We start from the raw sequence: 20,129 nt of genomic DNA, 5'->3' as shown, positions 1-20,129 counted from the left end.
CCTCTATCCGAGACAATCTGCGTAGGCAACCCGTGAAGACGAAAAATGTGTACAAAAAATTGCTTTGCCAACTGAGGCGCTGAAGGAAGACCAGGAAGGGGAATAAAATGTGCCATCTTGGAAAATCGATCAACGACCACCCAAATAACAGTGTTGCCACGGGAAGGGGGTAAATCAGTAATAAAATCCATACCAATCAGAGACCAAGGCTGTTCGGGGACAGGCAGAGGATGAAGAAAACCAGCGGGCTTCTGGCGAGGAGTCTTATCCCGGGCACAGATAGTGCAGGCTCGCACAAAGTCCACAACATCCGTCTCCAGAGTCGGCCACCAATAGAAGCGGGAGATGAGTTGCACAGATTTCTTGATACCCGCATGACCTGCGAGATGGGAGGAGTGACCCCATTTGAGGATTCCGAGGCGTTGGCGAGGAGAAACAAAGGTCTTTCCTGGAGGAGTCTGCCTGATGGAGGCAGGAGAAGTGGAGATCAGGCAGTCAGGTGGAATGATGTGTTGCGGAGAGAGTTCAACTTCTGAGGCATCCGAGGAACGAGAGAGAGCATCGGCCCTAATGTTCTTATCGGCAGGACGAAAGTGAATCTCAAAATTAAATCGGGCAAAGAACAGAGACCACCGGGCCTGGCGAGGATTCAGCCGTTGGGCAGACTGGAGGTAGGAGAGGTTCTTGTGGTCGGTGTAGATAATAACAGGAGAACTTGATCCCTCCAGCAGATGCCTCCATTCCTCAAGTGCTAATTTAATGGCTAGAAGCTCTCGATCCCCGATGGAGTAGTTCCTCTCCGCTGGAGAGAAGGTCCTAGAGAAAAAACCACAAGTGACAGCATGCCCGGAAGAATTTTTTTGTAGAAGAACAGCTCCAGCTCCCACTGAGGAGGCATCAACCTCCAATAGGAAGGGTTTGGAAGGGTCAGGTCTGGAGAGGACGGGAGCCGAAGAAAAGGCAGACTTGAGTCGTTTAAAGGCGTCTTCTGCTTGAGGAGGCCAGGACTTGGGATCAGCATTTTTTTTGGTTAAAGCCACGATAGGAGCCACAATGGTAGAAAAATGTGGAATAAATTGCCTGTAGTAATTGGCGAACCCCAAAAAGCGTTGGATAGCACGGAGTCCGGAGGGGCGTGGCCAATCTAAGACGGCAGAGAGTTTGTCTGGATCCATCTGTAGTCCCTGGCCCGAGACCAAATATCCTAGAAAAGGAAGAGATTGGCATTCAAACAGACATTTCTCAATTTTGGCATAGAGTTGGTTGTCACGAAGTCTCTGAAGAACCATACGGACATGCTGGCGGTGTTCTTCTAGATTGGCAGAAAAAATTAGGATATCGTCCAGATATACAACAACACAGGAGTATAACAGATCACGAAAAATTTCATTGACAAAGTCTTGGAAGACGGCAGGGGCGTTGCACAGTCCAAAGGGCATGACCAGATACTCAAAGTGTCCATCTCTGGTGTTAAATGCCGTTTTCCACTCGTCCCCCTCTCTGATGCGGATGAGGTTATAGGCGCCTCTTAAGTCCAATTTAGTGAAGATGTGGGCACCTTGGAGGCGATCAAAGAGTTCAGAGATGAGGGGTAAGGGGTAGCGGTTCTTAACCGTGATTTTATTAAGACCGCGGTAGTCAATGCAAGGACGTAGGGAGCCATCTTTTTTGGACACAAAGAAAAATCCGGCTCCGGCAGGAGAGGAGGATTTACGGATAAAGCCCTTTTTTAGATTCTCCTGGACGTATTCGGACATGGCAAGAGTCTCTGGGGCAGAGAGAGGATAAATTCTGCCCCGGGGTGGAGTAGTGCCCGGGAGGAGGTCGATAGGGCAATCATAAGGCCTGTGAGGAGGTAGAGTCTCAGCTTGTTTTTTGCAGAAAACATCCGCGAAGTCCATATAGGCCTTAGGGAGACCGGTTACTGGAGGAACCACAGAGTTACGGCAAGGGTTACTGGGAACCGGTTTTAGACAGTTCTTGGAACAAGAGGACCCCCAACTCTTGATCTCCCCAGTGGACCAATCCAGGGTAGGGGAATGAAGTTGAAGCCAGGGAAGTCCAAGGAGAATTTCCGAGGTGCAATTGGGGAGGACCAAAAGTTCAATCCTCTCATGATGAGATCCGATGCTCATAAGAAGGGGCTCCGTGCGGAAACGTATGGTACAGTCCAATCTTTCATTATTTACACAATTGATGTAGAGGGGTCTGGCGAGACTGGTCACCGGGATGTTGAACCTGTTGACGAGAGAGGCCAAAATAAAATTTCCTGCAGATCCAGAGTCCAAGAAGGCCACTGTAGAGAAGGAGAAGGCAGAGGCAGACATCCGCACAGGCACAGTAAGACGTGGAGAAGCAGAGTAGACATCAAGGACTGTTTCACCTTTGTGCGGAGTCAGCGTACGTCTTTCCAGGCGGGGAGGACGGATAGGACAATCTCTCAGGAAGTGTTCGGTACTAGCACAGTACAGGCAGAGGTTCTCCATACGGCGTCGTGTCCTCTCTTGAGGTGTCAGGCGAGACCGGTCGACCTGCATAGCCTCCACGGCGGGAGGCACAGGAACAGATTGCAGGGGACCAGAGGAGAGAGGAGCCGAGGAGAAGAAACGCCTCGTGCGAACAGAGTCCATATCTTGGCGGAGTTCCTGACGCCTTTCGGAAAAACGCATGTCAATGCGAGTGGCTAGGTGAATAAGTTCATGTAGATTAGCAGGAATTTCTCGTGCGGCCAGAACATCTTTAATGTTGCTGGATAGGCCTTTTTTGAAGGTCGCGCAGAGGGCCTCATTATTCCAGGACAATTCTGAAGCAAGAGTACGGAATTGTACGGCATACTCGCCAACGGAAGAATTACCCTGGACCAGGTTCAACAGGGCAGTCTCAGCAGAAGAGGCTCGGGCAGGTTCCTCAAAGACACTTCGGATTTCCGAGAAGAAGGAGTGTACAGAGGCAGTGACGGGGTCATTGCGGTCCCAGAGCGGTGTGGCCCATGACAGGGCTTTTCCGGACAGAAGGCTGACTACGAAAGCCACCTTAGACCTTTCAGTGGGAAACAGGTCCGACATCATCTCCAGATGCAGGGAACATTGGGAAAGAAAGCCACGGCAAAACTTAGAGTCCCCATCAAATTTATCCGGCAAGGATAAGCGTATCCCAGGAGCGGCCACTCGCTGCGGAGGAGGTGCAGGAGCTGGCGGAGGAGATGACTGCTGAAGCTGTGGTAGTAACTGTTGTAGCATAACGGTCAGTTGAGACAGCTGTTGGCCTTGTTGCGCTATCTGTTGTGACTGCTGGGCGACCACCGTGGTGAGGTCAGCGACAACTGGCAGAGGAACTTCAGCGGGATCCATGGCCGGATCTACTGTCACGATGCCGGCTGGCAGGTAGTGGATCCTCTGTGCCAGAGAGGGATTGGCGTGGACCGTGCTAGTGGACCGGTTCTAAGCCACTACTGGTTTTCACCAGAGCCCGCCGCAAAGCGGGATGGTCTTGCTGCGGCGGTAGTGACCAGGTCGTATCCACTAGCAACGGCTCACCTCTCTGGCTGCTGAAGATAGGCGCGGTACAAGGGAGTAGGCAGAAGCAAGGTCAGACGTAGCAGAAGGTCGGGGCAGGCAGCAAGGATCGTAGTCAGGGGCAACGGCAGAAGGTCTGGAAACACAGGCAAGGAACACACAAGGAACGCTTTCACTGGCACTAAGGCAACAAGATCCGGCAAGGGAGTGCAGGGGAAGTGAGGTGATATAGGGAAGTGCACAGGTGAACAAACTAATTGGAACCACTGCGCCAATCAGCGGCGCAGTGGCCCTTTAAATCGCAGGGACCCGGCGCGCGCGCGCCCTAGGGAGCGGGGCCGCGCGCGCCGGGACAGAACAGACGGAGAGCGAGTCAGGTAGGGGAGCCGGGGTGCACATCGCGAGCGGGCGCTACCCGCATCGCGAATCGCATCCCGGCTGGCAGCGGAATCGCAGCGCCCCGGGTCAGAGGACGTGACCGGAGCGCTGCCGCGGGGAGAGTGAAGCGAGCGCTCCGGGGAGGAGCGGGGACCCGGAGCGCTCGGCGTAACATGTGTACTGGTGGTTGACTGCCCCCCAGCCCAGAGTGTGCATGGAAAATTGTCTGGCAGCCTCCCTGACAGCAAGCAGTGATAGTGCCCATGAAGGGCACCTTGTTGGGCCCGCCCCTTTCACGGTTATCGCTTCTCGGCCTTTTGGCTAAGATCAAGTGTAGTATTTGCTTGCTTGATCTGGCTGGAAGGTGCCCGGGGTACCCGCTCCTTTTCCCTGGGGGATCGTTCCACCTTTTGGTGGGACTAAACCCCCTTGCTGACATCAGGGTAGCGGCTTAGTCCCCGGGCAACGAGAAGCGATCACCACCTACCTGCTTGCAGTAGGGGAGGTGTTTTGTTCTGCGATGGAGGAGGCTGGCAAGACAGAAGATCCTGCTATAGGTGTACCTAGCTACGCCAGACTACGAAATGGAGTTCGTGTTACTCTTTTGGACCCTGAGAAGAAGGAGAGAGGCTTATTTTTCGTAGTGGAAGAGATTTTGTTCAAGCTCTTTGAGCTGAAGAAGGAACATATATTATCCATGCTGGAATTTCCAAGAAGTGGTATCTATGACGTGGTTCTGGTTTCGGAGGAGGACTGTGGTATGTTCTGCAATAAAGCATTGCTGTGGAAGTCGCACCCTGTATTGGGAGGGGTAGAGATTACTCCCCATTTTCCGACGCAGGAAAGACTTCTAACTGTAAGGATGTACAGTCCGTATATTCCAGAAGAGGAGATTGTTTTGTTCCTTTCCAGATTCTGTGAGGAGGTGAAGCCAAAAGGCAAGATATATAATCAATTCGGTCTTTGGACGACGAAGTGGAAATTTCAAGTGAAGTTTCAGAAAGCACCTGATGGAAGGCTAATGTATCCGCCTGGTCGTTTTAAGATTGGTACAGTAAATGGGGACCTGTTCTTTTCTGGCATGGACGACTTTTGTCGAAAGTGTAAGAAGTACGGGCATAGGAAAGATTTCTGCGACATCTTGTGGTGCTATAAATGTCAAGGAGAAGGCCATGAACCAGAAGCATGTAAAGAAAAGAAAAAATGCCACCTATGTGGTGATGAGGGGCATCTGGTAGGCACGTGTCCTAAGAGGAAGAAGAAGAAGAAGGAGGGTATGAAAAGAAATAGAGAGGAGGCAATTGAAGTGAGTGAAGAACCGGAAGGGGAAGAAGCTCCAACTAGAAAAGTGGTGGAGGAGAAGAAAAGGAAAGAAAATGAAGAAGATGAATTTATACCGGTAAGGTATGGAGGCTCTCTTGATGTTGTTTTCGAGAGTGTGACAAATAAAGAGAAAAAGGCCTTTGACAAGGATTTGGGTAGTCTAAAAGAAAGATTGGGATACAAAATAAATGAAGCAAGGGATAAAGTTTATCGTTCGTTTCACGCAGATGTGGATAGATTTGTGGAAACATACAAAGTTCCGGCATGGCTGGCGGTTCCAGCTAAAAGTGAGATGCAGAGAGGTGCAATAACTTGTGGTTTCCTAGAGTTCTTGATGGTTTTTGCATGGAGAAGAGGAATGACCTTTTGGTAATCCTCTTTGGTGAAATATTGCATGGTTAGTTTTGGTTAAATATTTTTTTTATGTTTTAAATATGGTTTATTTTATTGTTAAAAAAGATAAAGAAATAAAGAAAAACGGGTTTTCCTGATGATGAACAAAAAAAATCAAGCTCAAATAAGAACTTAGAGCTCTGATGGAGTTCTGAGGGTTAACTTAAAAAAAAAATCTGTTCTTATCAGTTTAATATCTGATACGTCCCCTATCTGGGGACCATATATTAAATGGATTTTTGAGAACGGGGGCCGATTTCGAAGCTTGCTTCCGTCGCCCTATGCATTGACCCGATATGGCAGTATCTTCGGGTACAGTGCACCACCCCCTTACAGGGTTAAAAAGAAAGATTCCTACTTTCATTGCTACCTGCTTGCTGGCTAGCCAGCTAGCCAGCCCTGTGGGCCTTGCTGCTGCTGCAGCCAAAAAACAAAAGGTGGTGCTGCTGCTGCTTCTGCTGCTTCTGCTTCTGCTTGTGTCTGGCCGCTGTTGGAGCGTCCAGGCACAGGACTTCTGCTGCTGCTGACTAAATGGCCTCCTTAATTGGATCATTTGAGTAGCCAGCACACCTGTGCAGGTAGGGCATGACATGATAGGCAGCTGCCTTGATAGCGGGTGGGTGCTGAATGTTCCTAATTGACAAAATAAGATTAATGCTTATGAAGAAATATAAAATCTCATCCCTTCCCCAATATCGCGCCACACCCCTACCCCTTAATTCCCTGGTTGAACTTGATGGACATATGTCTTTTTTCGACCGTACTAACTATGTAACTATGTAACATAACATGGGGGGGGGGGGGGTCTCCTGGCTGTTCACACAGGTGTGTCATTGCTGTACATTGACCATGCATTGCTTCTGTGGTATTGCAAAGGCAAAGACAAATGCTTCCAGCCATCCATTGCACTAATGGATTGGTCATCAGCTGGCTGTCTATGTCCCGCATCAATATAGACCAAAGTACAGAGGGTTAGGCTATGCTATTGTGCACCTACCTGATGCATCAGAAGGTGCGAGGCCCTTGCTAAATTCTGTGCACAGACTTTGAGATCTATACTTTAGACTGTATCTAAACCTGCTCCAACATGGACTGACATTCTGGCCTACTTTCAGCCGATGCGACTTGTCTGTCGCTGAACAGTCGCTTTTTATGTATTCAGCACCTATGTATAATGTTGTAAAAATGCTCTAGAAGCTAAAGTCGCAGAAATGTCACACATATTTGGCCTGCAACTTTCTGTGCGACAAATTCAGACAGGAAAAATCAGTATAAATCCTTAGAAAATTATCCCCCAGTGTCTCCATCTGCTGGCGGTATTGAATAAGCATTGCTGCACTGATGGGGTATGCATTAGACGAAAAAAAAGAAGAAAAAGAAGAATAATACGCCCAGAAAAGAGGCGAAAAGGAGAAAAACGTAAAAAAACGTGAAAAAAAAGTAAGAGGAAGAGAAGGGAAAAAAAGGTGGAAATGGGTTTAAAAGTGATTTCGGCGGAGAAATATATATATATATATATATATATATATATATATATATATACGCGCACACACACACATATATATAAACGTATTCTCCGTTGAGATATTGCAGCCGCTGCTGTGTCCAGGCCCAGGAGCCTTAGCACTGTGCTGTGATGTCACTCAATACCACTGACATCACTAGGTGTAAACAACATCTCTCCTTTGCTGTGTATGTGACTATGGAGCTGTTTGGTGATGTCGTCTATTATGGCCTTCATAGAAGCAACAGGAGATTGTTGCATCCATCTAGAACCCTCAGAACTACAGTGCTATGATGTCACTCACTTCCACAGGCCTTGCAGAGTGTAAACAACAACAACCCAGCTTTGTTGTGTATGTAACCATAGGGATTTGTGATGTCACCTAGAACCTTCACAGCAGCGACAGCTTTATGAGGAGCATCAGCACTGCTCTGCCTGAGCAGAACCATCACCGCCATAGGTTGTCAAATAACCCGGGTTTAACCCACACAGGTAAGTCCAATTGGGTGCAGGCATGTCCTCTATGCTTACAGCTTCCCGTGGGTGTTGGTTTGATACCGTTTGGGGACAGCCAAGGAGGCATCTGCAGGCAACAAAGGTAGGTGTGTGCTTGTGTGTGTGTTTCCTATGCAGATCCTAAGCCCAGTGTCACATGCAAGTAGGAGGAGTAAGAAGGGTTCCTGGCAAATCCGGGTTATGGATTGCATTTAAAAAGGCCCCGTGGGAGTGCAATGGGCCCCTGTCTTGCTGCTTAGCAATAATGGTATGGGTTTAGGTTCTGCTGTGTGTACTGGTGGTTGACTGCCCCCCAGCCCAGAGTGTGCATGGAAAATTGTCTGGCAGCCTCCCTGACAGCAAGCAGTGATAGTGCCCATGAAGGGCACCTTGTTGGGCCCGCCCCTTTCACGGTTATCGCTTCTCGGCCTTTTGGCTAAGATCAAGTGTAGTATCTGTTCTTATCAGTTTTTCATACCGGTGGACCGTAACGCCGATATGGGGCTGGTGGGGATGGGTGCTGCATGGAGGATGCAGGTGTACCAGGGCTTTCCGGGGCTGGTTCTGAGGAATCAGCTCGACGGCTGCCCCGATGTGACCTGTTCCCTCCGGGTCTCGCCATGAGGCTGAGAGGGTCTAGAGCCGAGGTACTTTTGTGCCTCGGGGAGTGGTGACCCCGAGGTGCCGAAACTCACTGGGAGGATAGACTCACTGAGTTGAAGCACGGGCACCATAATCTCTTCACCTTGTGGCACTCACCTCTTGATTCCCGGCCTTCTGGCTAGGATCAGAGAAATTTTTATAGATCCGGCCGGATGTCCGGGCAGTATATCTGCACACATTCACTTATTTATTTATTTTTTGTCTCACTGTGTCACTTTTTGCGTGTTGTGTGTTCACAGGATTTGTCAGGATGCGGTAGCCCTTCTGGGTGTCCCTCCTGGCGGTCTAGGGGAGGTGTGTGTGGCCATTAGGTTCCGCACCTCCCTGCAAACACCCCGGGTACTCCTGCTTTGGCAGGGTACCTACCGTAATCGGCTCTGCGGGCAGATACCTTGGCTAACGCCAAGGGGGATGCCGGGAGCATTTGTGGTCCCCTAGTAGCTTCGGTGAAAAGGGACATCGAACCTGGAACCTCGCAGGTACCTTTTGGTCCGGAGGCGAAGGGTAAGGTTTGTTGGGGGGCCTCTCTCCTATCGGAGAAGGGCTTGCGATAGACCGCATCCTTTGTGCACGTTTTTTTAGTGTAACACGTTTGCACTTTTTCTTGCACTTTGGGTGAATCAAAAGCACGTTCCTCGGCTTTAGATAAAAAAAAAAAAAAAAAAAAAAAATCTGTTCTTATCAGTTTAATATCTGATACGTCCCCTATCTGGGGACCATATATTAAATGGATTTTTGAGAACGGGGGCCGATTTCGAAGCTTGCTTCCGTCGCCCTATGCATTGACCCGATATGGCAGTATCTTCGGGTACAGTGCACCACCCCCTTACAGGGTTAAAAAGAAAGATTCCTACTTTCATTGCTACCTGCTTGCTGGCTAGCCAGCTAGCCAGCCCTGTGGGCCTTGCTGCTGCTGCAGCCAAAAAACAAAAGGTGGTGCTGCTGCTGCTTCTGCTGCTTCTGCTTCTGCTTGTGTCTGGCCGCTGTTGGAGCGTCCAGGCACAGGACTTCTGCTGCTGCTGACTAAATGGCCTCCTTAATTGGATCATTTGAGTAGCCAGCACACCTGTGCAGGTAGGGCATGACATGATAGGCAGCTGCCTTGATAGCGGGTGGGTGCTGAATGTTCCTAATTGACAAAATAAGATTAATGCTTATGAAGAAATATAAAATCTCATCCCTTCCCCAATATCGCGCCACACCCCTACCCCTTAATTCCCTGGTTGAACTTGATGGACATATGTCTTTTTTCGACCGTACTAACTATGTAACTATGTAACATAACATGGGGGGGGGGGGGGTCTCCTGGCTGTTCACACAGGTGTGTCATTGCTGTACATTGACCATGCATTGCTTCTGTGGTATTGCAAAGGCAAAGACAAATGCTTCCAGCCATCCATTGCACTAATGGATTGGTCATCAGCTGGCTGTCTATGTCCCGCATCAATATAGACCAAAGTACAGAGGGTTAGGCTATGCTATTGTGCACCTACCTGATGCATCAGAAGGTGCGAGGCCCTTGCTAAATTCTGTGCACAGACTTTGAGATCTATACTTTAGACTGTATCTAAACCTGCTCCAACATGGACTGACATTCTGGCCTACTTTCAGCCGATGCGACTTGTCTGTCGCTGAACAGTCGCTTTTTATGTATTCAGCACCTATGTATAATGTTGTAAAAATGCTCTAGAAGCTAAAGTCGCAGAAATGTCACACATATTTGGCCTGCAACTTTCTGTGCGACAAATTCAGACAGGAAAAATCAGTATAAATCCTTAGAAAATTATCCCCCAGTGTCTCCATCTGCTGGCGGTATTGAATAAGCATTGCTGCACTGATGGGGTATGCATTAGACGAAAAAAAAGAAGAAAAAGAAGAATAATACGCCCAGAAAAGAGGCGAAAAGGAGAAAAACGTAAAAAAACGTGAAAAAAAAGTAAGAGGAAGAGAAGGGAAAAAAAGGTGGAAATGGGTTTAAAAGTGATTTCGGCGGAGAAATATATATATATATATATATATATATATATACGCGCACACACACACATATATATAAACGTATTCTCCGTTGAGATATTGCAGCCGCTGCTGTGTCCAGGCCCAGGAGCCTTAGCACTGTGCTGTGATGTCACTCAATACCACTGACATCACTAGGTGTAAACAACATCTCTCCTTTGCTGTGTATGTGACTATGGAGCTGTTTGGTGATGTCGTCTATTATGGCCTTCATAGAAGCAACAGGAGATTGTTGCATCCATCTAGAACCCTCAGAACTACAGTGCTATGATGTCACTCACTTCCACAGGCCTTGCAGAGTGTAAACAACAACAACCCAGCTTTGTTGTGTATGTAACCATAGGGATTTGTGATGTCACCTAGAACCTTCACAGCAGCGACAGCTTTATGAGGAGCATCAGCACTGCTCTGCCTGAGCAGAACCATCACCGCCATAGGTTGTCAAATAACCCGGGTTTAACCCACACAGGTAAGTCCAATGGGGTGCAGGCATGTCCTCTATGCTTACAGCTTCCCGTGGGTGTTGGTTTGATACCGTTTGGGGACAGCCAAGGAGGCATCTGCAGGCAACAAAGGTAGGTGTGTGCTTGTGTGTGTGTTTCCTATGCAGATCCTAAGCCCAGTGTCACATGCAAGTCGGAGGAGTAAGAAGGGTTCCTGGCAAATCCGGGTTATGGATTGCATTTAAAAAGGCCCCGTGGGAGTGCAATGGGCCCCTGTCTTGCTGCTTAGCAATAATGGTATGGGTTTAGGTTCTGCTGTGTGTACTGGTGGTTGACTGCCCCCCAGCCCAGAGTGTGCATGGAAAATTGTCTGGCAGCCTCCCTGACAGCAAGCAGTGATAGTGCCCATGAAGGGCACCTTGTTGGGCCCGCCCCTTTCACGGTTATCGCTTCTCGGCCTTTTGGCTAAGATCAAGTGTAGTATCTGTTCTTATCAGTTTAATATCTGATACGTCCCCTATCTGGGGACCATATATTAAATGGATTTTTGAGAACGGGGGCCGATTTCGAAGCTTGCTTCCGTCGCCCTATGCATTGACCCGATATGGCAGTATCTTCGGGTACAGTGCACCACCCCCTTACAGGGTTAAAAAGAAAGATTCCTACTTTCATTGCTACCTGCTTGCTGGCTAGCCAGCTAGCCAGCCCTGTGGGCCTTGCTGCTGCTGCAGCCAAAAAACAAAAGGTGGTGCTGCTGCTGCTTCTGCTGCTTCTGCTTCTGCTTGTGTCTGGCCGCTGTTGGAGCGTCCAGGCACAGGACTTCTGCTGCTGCTGACTAAATGGCCTCCTTAATTGGATCATTTGAGTAGCCAGCACACCTGTGCAGGTAGGGCATGACATGATAGGCAGCTGCCTTGATAGCGGGTGGGTGCTGAATGTTCCTAATTGACAAAATAAGATTAATGCTTATGAAGAAATATAAAATCTCATCCCTTCCCCAATATCGCGCCACACCCCTACCCCTTAATTCCCTGGTTGAACTTGATGGACATATGTCTTTTTTCGACCGTACTAACTATGTAACTATGTAACATAACATGGGGGGGGGGGGGGGTCTCCTGGCTGTTCACACAGGTGTGTCATTGCTGTACATTGACCATGCATTGCTTCTGTGGTATTGCAAAGGCAAAGACAAATGCTTCCAGCCATCCATTGCACTAATGGATTGGTCATCAGCTGGCTGTCTATGTCCCGCATCAATATAGACCAAAGTACAGAGGGTTAGGCTATGCTATTGTGCACCTACCTGATGCATCAGAAGGTGCGAGGCCCTTGCTAAATTCTGTGCACAGACTTTGAGATCTATACTTTAGACTGTATCTAAACCTGCTCCAACATGGACTGACATTCTGGCCTACTTTCAGCCGATGCGACTTGTCTGTCGCTGAACAGTCGCTTTTTATGTATTCAGCACCTATGTATAATGTTGTAAAAATGCTCTAGAAGCTAAAGTCGCAGAAATGTCACACATATTTGGCCTGCAACTTTCTGTGCGACAAATTCAGACAGGAAAAATCAGTATAAATCCTTAGAAAATTATCCCCCAGTGTCTCCATCTGCTGGCGGTATTGAATAAGCATTGCTGCACTGATGGGGTATGCATTAGACGAAAAAAAAGAAGAAAAAGAAGAATAATACGCCCAGAAAAGAGGCGAAAAGGAGAAAAACGTAAAAAAACGTGAAAAAAAAGTAAGAGGAAGAGAAGGGAAAAAAAAGGTGGAAATGGGTTTAAAAGTGATTTCGGCGGAGAAATATATATATATATATATATATATATATATATATATATATATACGCGCACACACACACATATATATAAACGTATTCTCCGTTGAGATATTGCAGCCGCTGCTGTGTCCAGGCCCAGGAGCCTTAGCACTGTGCTGTGATGTCACTCAATACCACTGACATCACTAGGTGTAAACAACATCTCTCCTTTGCTGTGTATGTGACTATGGAGCTGTTTGGTGATGTCGTCTATTATGGCCTTCATAGAAGCAACAGGAGATTGTTGCATCCATCTAGAACCCTCAGAACTACAGTGCTATGATGTCACTCACTTCCACAGGCCTTGCAGAGTGTAAACAACAACAACCCAGCTTTGTTGTGTATGTAACCATAGGGATTTGTGATGTCACCTAGAACCTTCACAGCAGCGACAGCTTTATGAGGAGCATCAGCACTGCTCTGCCTGAGCAGAACCATCACCGCCATAGGTTGTCAAATAACCCGGGTTTAACCCACACAGGTAAGTCCAATGGGGTGCAGGCATGTCCTCTATGCTTACAGCTTCCCGTGGGTGTTGGTTTGATACCGTTTGGGGACAGCCAAGGAGGCATCTGCAGGCAACAAAGGTAGGTGTGTGCTTGTGTGTGTGTTTCCTATGCAGATCCTAAGCCCAGTGTCACATGCAAGTAGGAGGAGTAAGAAGGGTTCCTGGCAAATCCGGGTTATGGATTGCATTTAAAAAGGCCCCGTGGGAGTGCAATGGGCCCCTGTCTTGCTGCTTAGCAATAATGGTATGGGTTTAGGTTCTGCTGTGTGTACTGGTGGTTGACTGCCCCCCAGCCCAGAGTGTGCATGGAAAATTGTCTGGCAGCCTCCCTGACAGCAAGCAGTGATAGTGCCCATGAAGGGCACCTTGTTGGGCCCGCCCCTTTCACGGTTATCGCTTCTCGGCCTTTTGGCTAAGATCAAGTGTAGTATCTGTTCTTATCAGTTTAATATCTGATACGTCCCCTATCTGGGGACCATATATTAAATGGATTTTTGAGAACGGGGGCCGATTTCGAAGCTTGCTTCCGTCGCCCTATGCATTGACCCGATATGGCAGTATCTTCGGGTACAGTGCACCACCCCCTTACAGGGTTAAAAAGAAAGATTCCTACTTTCATTGCTACCTGCTTGCTGGCTAGCCAGCTAGCCAGCCCTGTGGGCCTTGCTGCTGCTGCAGCCAAAAAACAAAAGGTGGTGCTGCTGCTGCTTCTGCTGCTTCTGCTTCTGCTTGTGTCTGGCCGCTGTTGGAGCGTCCAGGCACAGGACTTCTGCTGCTGCTGACTAAATGGCCTCCTTAATTGGATCATTTGAGTAGCCAGCACACCTGTGCAGGTAGGGCATGACATGATAGGCAGCTGCCTTGATAGCGGGTGGGTGCTGAATGTTCCTAATTGACAAAATAAGATTAATGCTTATGAAGAAATATAAAATCTCATCCCTTCCCCAATATCGCGCCACACCCCTACCCCTTAATTCCCTGGTTGAACTTGATGGACATATGTCTTTTTTCGACCGTACTAACTATGTAACTATGTAACATAACATGGGGGGGGGGGGGGTCTCCTGGCTGTTCACACAGGTGTGTCATTGCTGTACATTGACCATGCATTGCTTCTGTGGTATTGCAAAGGCAAAGACAAATGCTTCCAGCCATCCATTGCACTAATGGATTGGTCATCAGCTGGCTGTCTATGTCCCGCATCAATATAGACCAAAGTACAGAGGGTTAGGCTATGCTATTGTGCACCTACCTGATGCATCAGAAGGTGCGAGGCCCTTGCTAAATTCTGTGCACAGACTTTGAGATCTATACTTTAGACTGTATCTAAACCTGCTCCAACATGGACTGACATTCTGGCCTACTTTCAGCCGATGCGACTTGTCTGTCGCTGAACAGTCGCTTTTTATGTATTCAGCACCTATGTATAATGTTGTAAAAATGCTCTAGAAGCTAAAGTCGCAGAAATGTCACACATATTTGGCCTGCAACTTTCTGTGCGACAAATTCAGACAGGAAAAATCAGTATAAATCCTTAGAAAATTATCCCCCAGTGTCTCCATCTGCTGGCGGTATTGAATAAGCATTGCTGCACTGATGGGGTATGCATTAGACGAAAAAAAAGAAGAAAAAGAAGAATAATACGCCCAGAAAAGAGGCGAAAAGGAGAAAAACGTAAAAAAACGTGAAAAAAAAGTAAGAGGAAGAGAAGGGAAGAAAAGGTGGAAATGGGTTTAAAAGTGATTTCGGCGGAGAAATATATATATATATATATATATATATATATATATATATATATATATATATATACGCGCACACACACACATATATATAAACGTATTCTCCGTTGAGATATTGCAGCCGCTGCTGTGTCCAGGCCCAGGAGCCTTAGCACTGTGCTGTGATGTCACTCAATACCACTGACATCACTAGGTGTAAACAACATCTCTCCTTTGCTGTGTATGTGACTATGGAGCTGTTTGGTGATGTCGTCTATTATGGCCTTCATAGAAGCAACAGGAGATTGTTGCATCCATCTAGAACCCTCAGAACTACAGTGCTATGATGTCACTCACTTCCACAGGCCTTGCAGAGTGTAAACAACAACAACCCAGCTTTGTTGTGTATGTAACCATAGGGATTTGTGATGTCACCTAGAACCTTCACAGCAGCGACAGCTTTATGAGGAGCATCAGCACTGCTCTGCCTGAGCAGAACCATCACCGCCATAGGTTGTCAAATAACCCGGGTTTAACCCACACAGGTAAGTCCAATGGGGTGCAGGCATGTCCTCTATGCTTACAGCTTCCCGTGGGTGTTGGTTTGATACCGTTTGGGGACAGCCAAGGAGGCATCTGCAGGCAACAAAGGTAGGTGTGTGCTTGTGTGTGTGTTTCCTATGCAGATCCTAAGCCCAGTGTCACATGCAAGTAGGAGGAGTAAGAAGGGTTCCTGGCAAATCCGGGTTATGGATTGCATTTAAAAAGGCCCCGTGGGAGTGCAATGGGCCCCTGTCTTGCTGCTTAGCAATAATGGTATGGGTTTAGGTTCTGCTGTGTGTACTGGTGGTTGACTGCCCCCCAGCCCAGAGTGTGCATGGAAAATTGTCTGGCAGCCTCCCTGACAGCAAGCAGTGATAGTGCCCATGAAGGGCACCTTGTTGGGCCCGCCCCTTTCACGGTTATCGCTTCTCGGCCTTTTGGCTAAGATCAAGTGTAGTATCTGTTCTTATCAGTTTAATATCTGATACGTCCCCTATCTGGGGACCATATATTAAATGGATTTTTGAGAACGGGGGCCGATTTCGAAGCTTGCTTCCGTCGCCCTATGCATTGACCCGATATGGCAGTATCTTCGGGTACAGTGCACCACCCCCTTACAGGGTTAAAAAGAAAGATTCCTACTTTCATTGCTACCTGCTTGCTGGCTAGCCAGCTAGCCAGCTAGCCAGCCCTGTGGGCCTTGCTGCTGCTGCAGCCAAAAAACAAAAGGTGGTGCTGCTGCTGCTTCTGCTGCTTCTGCTTCTGCTTGTGTCTGGCCGCTGTTGGAGCGTCCAGGCACAGGACTTCTGCTGCTGCTGACTAAATGGCCTCCTTAATTGGATCATTTGAGTAGCCAGCACACCTGTGCAGGTAGGGCATGACATGATAGGCAGCTGCCTTGATAGCGGGTGGGTGCTGAATGTTCCTAATTGACAAAATAAGATTAATGCTTATGAAGAAATATAAAATCTCATCCCTTCCCCAATATCGCGCCACACCCCTACCCCTTAATTCCCTGGTTGAACTTGATGGACATATGTCTTTTTTCGACCGTACTAACTATGTAACTATGTAACATAACATGGGGGGGGGGGGTCTCCTGGCTGTTCACACAGGTGTGTCATTGCTGTACATTGACCATGCATTGCTTCTGTGGTATTGCAAAGGCAAAGACAAATGCTTCCAGCCATCCATTGCACTAATGGATTGGTCATCAGCTGGCTGTCTATGTCCCGCATCAATATAGACCAAAGTACAGAGGGTTAGGCTATGCTATTGTGCACCTACCTGATGCATCAGAAGGTGCGAGGCCCTTGCTAAATTCTGTGCACAGACTTTGAGATCTATACTTTAGACTGTATCTAAACCTGCTCCAACATGGACTGACATTCTGGCCTACTTTCAGCCGATGCGACTTGTCTGTCGCTGAACAGTCGCTTTTATGTATTCAGCACCTATGTATAATGTTGTAAAAATGCTCTAGAAGCTAAAGTCGCAGAAATGTCACACATATTTGGCCTGCAACTTTCTGTGCGACAAATTCAGACAGGAAAAATCAGTATAAATCCTTAGAAAATTATCCCCCAGTGTCTCCATCTGCTGGCGGTATTGAATAAGCATTGCTGCACTGATGGGGTATGCATTAGACGAAAAAAAAGAAGAAAAAGAAGAATAATACGCCCAGAAAAGAGGCGAAAAGGAGAAAAACGTAAAAAAACGTGAAAAAAAAGTAAGAGGAAGAGAAGGGAAAAAAAGGTGGAAATGGGTTTAAAAGTGATTTCGGCGGAGAAATATATATATATATATTTATATATATATATATATATATATATATATATATATATATATATATATACGCGCACACACACACATATATATAAACGTATTCTCCGTTGAGATATTGCAGCCGCTGCTGTGTCCAGGCCCAGGAGCCTTAGCACTGTGCTGTGATGTCACTCAATACCACTGACATCACTAGGTGTAAACAACATCTCTCCTTTGCTGTGTATGTGACTATGGAGCTGTTTGGTGATGTCGTCTATTATGGCCTTCATAGAAGCAACAGGAGATTGTTGCATCCATCTAGAACCCTCAGAACTACAGTGCTATGATGTCACTCACTTCCACAGGCCTTGCAGAGTGTAAACAACAACAACCCAGCTTTGTTGTGTATGTAACCATAGGGATTTGTGATGTCACCTAGAACCTTCACAGCAGCGACAGCTTTATGAGGAGCATCAGCACTGCTCTGCCTGAGCAGAACCATCACCGCCATAGGTTGTCAAATAACCCGGGTTTAACCCACACAGGTAAGTCCAATGGGGTGCAGGCATGTCCTCTATGCTTACAGCTTCCCGTGGGTGTTGGTTTGATACCGTTTGGGGACAGCCAAGGAGGCATCTGCAGGCAACAAAGGTAGGTGTGTGCTTGTGTGTGTGTTTCCTATGCAGATCCTAAGCCCAGTGTCACATGCAAGTAGGAGGAGTAAGAAGGGTTCCTGGCAAATCCGGGTTATGGATTGCATTTAAAAAGGCCCCGTGGGAGTGCAATGGGCCCCTGTCTTGCTGCTTAGCAATAATGGTATGGGTTTAGGTTCTGCTGTGTGTACTGGTGGTTGACTGCCCCCCAGCCCAGAGTGTGCATGGAAAATTGTCTGGCAGCCTCCCTGACAGCAAGCAGTGATAGTGCCCATGAAGGGCACCTTGTTGGGCCCGCCCCTTTCACGGTTATCGCTTCTCGGCCTTTTGGCTAAGATCAAGTGTAGTATCTGTTCTTATCAGTTTAATATCTGATACGTCCCCTATCTGGGGACCATATATTAAATGGATTTTTGAGAACGGGGGCCGATTTCGAAGCTTGCTTCCGTCGCCCTATGCATTGACCCGATATGGCAGTATCTTCGGGTACAGTGCACCACCCCCTTACAGGGTTAAAAAGAAAGATTCCTACTTTCATTGCTACCTGCTTGCTGGCTAGCCAGCTAGCCAGCCCTGTGGGCCTTGCTGCTGCTGCAGCCAAAAAACAAAAGGTGGTGCTGCTGCTGCTTCTGCTGCTTCTGCTTCTGCTTGTGTCTGGCCGCTGTTGGAGCGTCCAGGCACAGGACTTCTGCTGCTGCTGACTAAATGGCCTCCTTAATTGGATCATTTGAGTAGCCAGCACACCTGTGCAGGTAGGGCATGACATGATAGGCAGCTGCCTTGATAGCGGGTGGGTGCTGAATGTTCCTAATTGACAAAATAAGATTAATGCTTATGAAGAAATATAAAATCTCATCCCTTCCCCAATATCGCGCCACACCCCTACCCCTTAATTCCCTGGTTGAACTTGATGGACATATGTCTTTTTTCGACCGTACTAACTATGTAACTATGTAACATAACATGGGGGGGGGGGGGGTCTCCTGGCTGTTCACACAGGTGTGTCATTGCTGTACATTGACCATGCATTGCTTCTGTGGTATTGCAAAGGCAAAGACAAATGCTTCCAGCCATCCATTGCACTAATGGATTGGTCATCAGCTGGCTGTCTATGTCCCGCATCAATATAGACCAAAGTACAGAGGGTTAGGCTATGCTATTGTGCACCTACCTGATGCATCAGAAGGTGCGAGGCCCTTGCTAAATTCTGTGCACAGACTTTGAGATCTATACTTTAGACTGTATCTAAACCTGCTCCAACATGGACTGACATTCTGGCCTACTTTCAGCCGATGCGACTTGTCTGTCGCTGAACAGTCGCTTTTTATGTATTCAGCACCTATGTATAATGTTGTAAAAATGCTCTAGAAGCTAAAGTCGCAGAAATGTCACACATATTTGGCCTGCAACTTTCTGTGCGACAAATTCAGACAGGAAAAATCAGTATAAATCCTTAGAAAATTATCCCCCAGTGTCTCCATCTGCTGGCGGTATTGAATAAGCATTGCTGCACTGATGGGGTATGCATTAGACGAAAAAAAAGAAGAAAAAGAAGAATAATACGCCCAGAAAAGAGGCGAAAAGGAGAAAAACGTAAAAAAACGTGAAAAAAAAGTAAGAGGAAGAGAAGGGAAGAAAAGGTGGAAATGGGTTTAAAAGTGATTTCGGCGGAGAAATATATATATATATATATATATATATATATATATATATATATATATACGCGCACACACACACATATATATAAACGTATTCTCCGTTGAGATATTGCAGCCGCTGCTGTGTCCAGGCCCAGGAGCCTTAGCACTGTGCTGTGATGTCACTCAATACCACTGACATCACTAGGTGTAAACAACATCTCTCCTTTGCTGTGTATGTGACTATGGAGCTGTTTGGTGATGTCGTCTATTATGGCCTTCATAGAAGCAACAGGAGATTGTTGCATCCATCTAGAACCCTCAGAACTACAGTGCTATGATGTCACTCACTTCCACAGGCCTTGCAGAGTGTAAACAACAACAACCCAGCTTTGTTGTGTATGTAACCATAGGGATTTGTGATGTCACCTAGAACCTTCACAGCAGCGACAGCTTTATGAGGAGCATCAGCACTGCTCTGCCTGAGCAGAACCATCACCGCCATAGGTTGTCAAATAACCCGGGTTTAACCCACACAGGTAAGTCCAATGGGGTGCAGGCATGTCCTCTATGCTTACAGCTTCCCGTGGGTGTTGGTTTGATACCGTTTGGGGACAGCCAAGGAGGCATCTGCAGGCAACAAAGGTAGGTGTGTGCTTGTGTGTGTGTTTCCTATGCAGATCCTAAGCCCAGTGTCACATGCAAGTAGGAGGAGTAAGAAGGGTTCCTGGCAAATCCGGGTTATGGATTGC

General features: G+C 47.5%; 7 non-coding genes and 1 pseudogene across 7 annotated transcripts; all 8 read left to right on the top strand.

Moving 5' to 3' along the window:
• The first annotated feature begins 4,194 nt into the window (after window positions 1–4,194).
• Window positions 4,195–4,305, top strand: LOC130330014 (U2 spliceosomal RNA; annotated as a pseudogene).
• A 1,447-nt stretch (window positions 4,306–5,752) lies between these two features.
• On the top strand, window positions 5,753–5,937 carry LOC130330018 (U2 spliceosomal RNA). The gene has a single exon (XR_008873456.1). It is a non-coding gene; the product is annotated as a U2 spliceosomal RNA (small nuclear RNA).
• Window positions 5,938–8,024: 2,087 nt separating this feature from the next.
• On the top strand, window positions 8,025–8,212 carry LOC130330012 (U2 spliceosomal RNA). The gene has a single exon (XR_008873452.1). It is a non-coding gene; the product is annotated as a U2 spliceosomal RNA (small nuclear RNA).
• Window positions 8,213–8,905: 693 nt separating this feature from the next.
• Window positions 8,906–9,095, top strand: LOC130330011 (U2 spliceosomal RNA). The gene has a single exon (XR_008873451.1). It is a non-coding gene; the product is annotated as a U2 spliceosomal RNA (small nuclear RNA).
• A 2,077-nt stretch (window positions 9,096–11,172) lies between these two features.
• Window positions 11,173–11,363, top strand: LOC130330017 (U2 spliceosomal RNA). Its single transcript, XR_008873455.1, has one exon. It is a non-coding gene; the product is annotated as a U2 spliceosomal RNA (small nuclear RNA).
• A 2,091-nt stretch (window positions 11,364–13,454) lies between these two features.
• Window positions 13,455–13,645, top strand: LOC130330016 (U2 spliceosomal RNA). Its single transcript, XR_008873454.1, has one exon. It is a non-coding gene; the product is annotated as a U2 spliceosomal RNA (small nuclear RNA).
• Window positions 13,646–15,744: 2,099 nt separating this feature from the next.
• LOC130330015 (U2 spliceosomal RNA) lies at window positions 15,745–15,935 on the top strand. Its single transcript, XR_008873453.1, has one exon. It is a non-coding gene; the product is annotated as a U2 spliceosomal RNA (small nuclear RNA).
• A 2,116-nt stretch (window positions 15,936–18,051) lies between these two features.
• LOC130330010 (U2 spliceosomal RNA) lies at window positions 18,052–18,242 on the top strand. Its single transcript, XR_008873450.1, has one exon. It is a non-coding gene; the product is annotated as a U2 spliceosomal RNA (small nuclear RNA).
• Window positions 18,243–20,129: the final 1,887 nt, after the last annotated feature.

This window comes from Hyla sarda, unplaced genomic scaffold (assembly GCF_029499605.1).
Source record: "Hyla sarda isolate aHylSar1 unplaced genomic scaffold, aHylSar1.hap1 scaffold_3290, whole genome shotgun sequence".
In the NCBI taxonomy this organism is placed as follows: domain Eukaryota; kingdom Metazoa; phylum Chordata; class Amphibia; order Anura; family Hylidae; genus Hyla; species Hyla sarda.
Note: the sequence above shows the minus strand (reverse complement) of the source record. Positions and strands in the feature narration are given on the sequence as shown.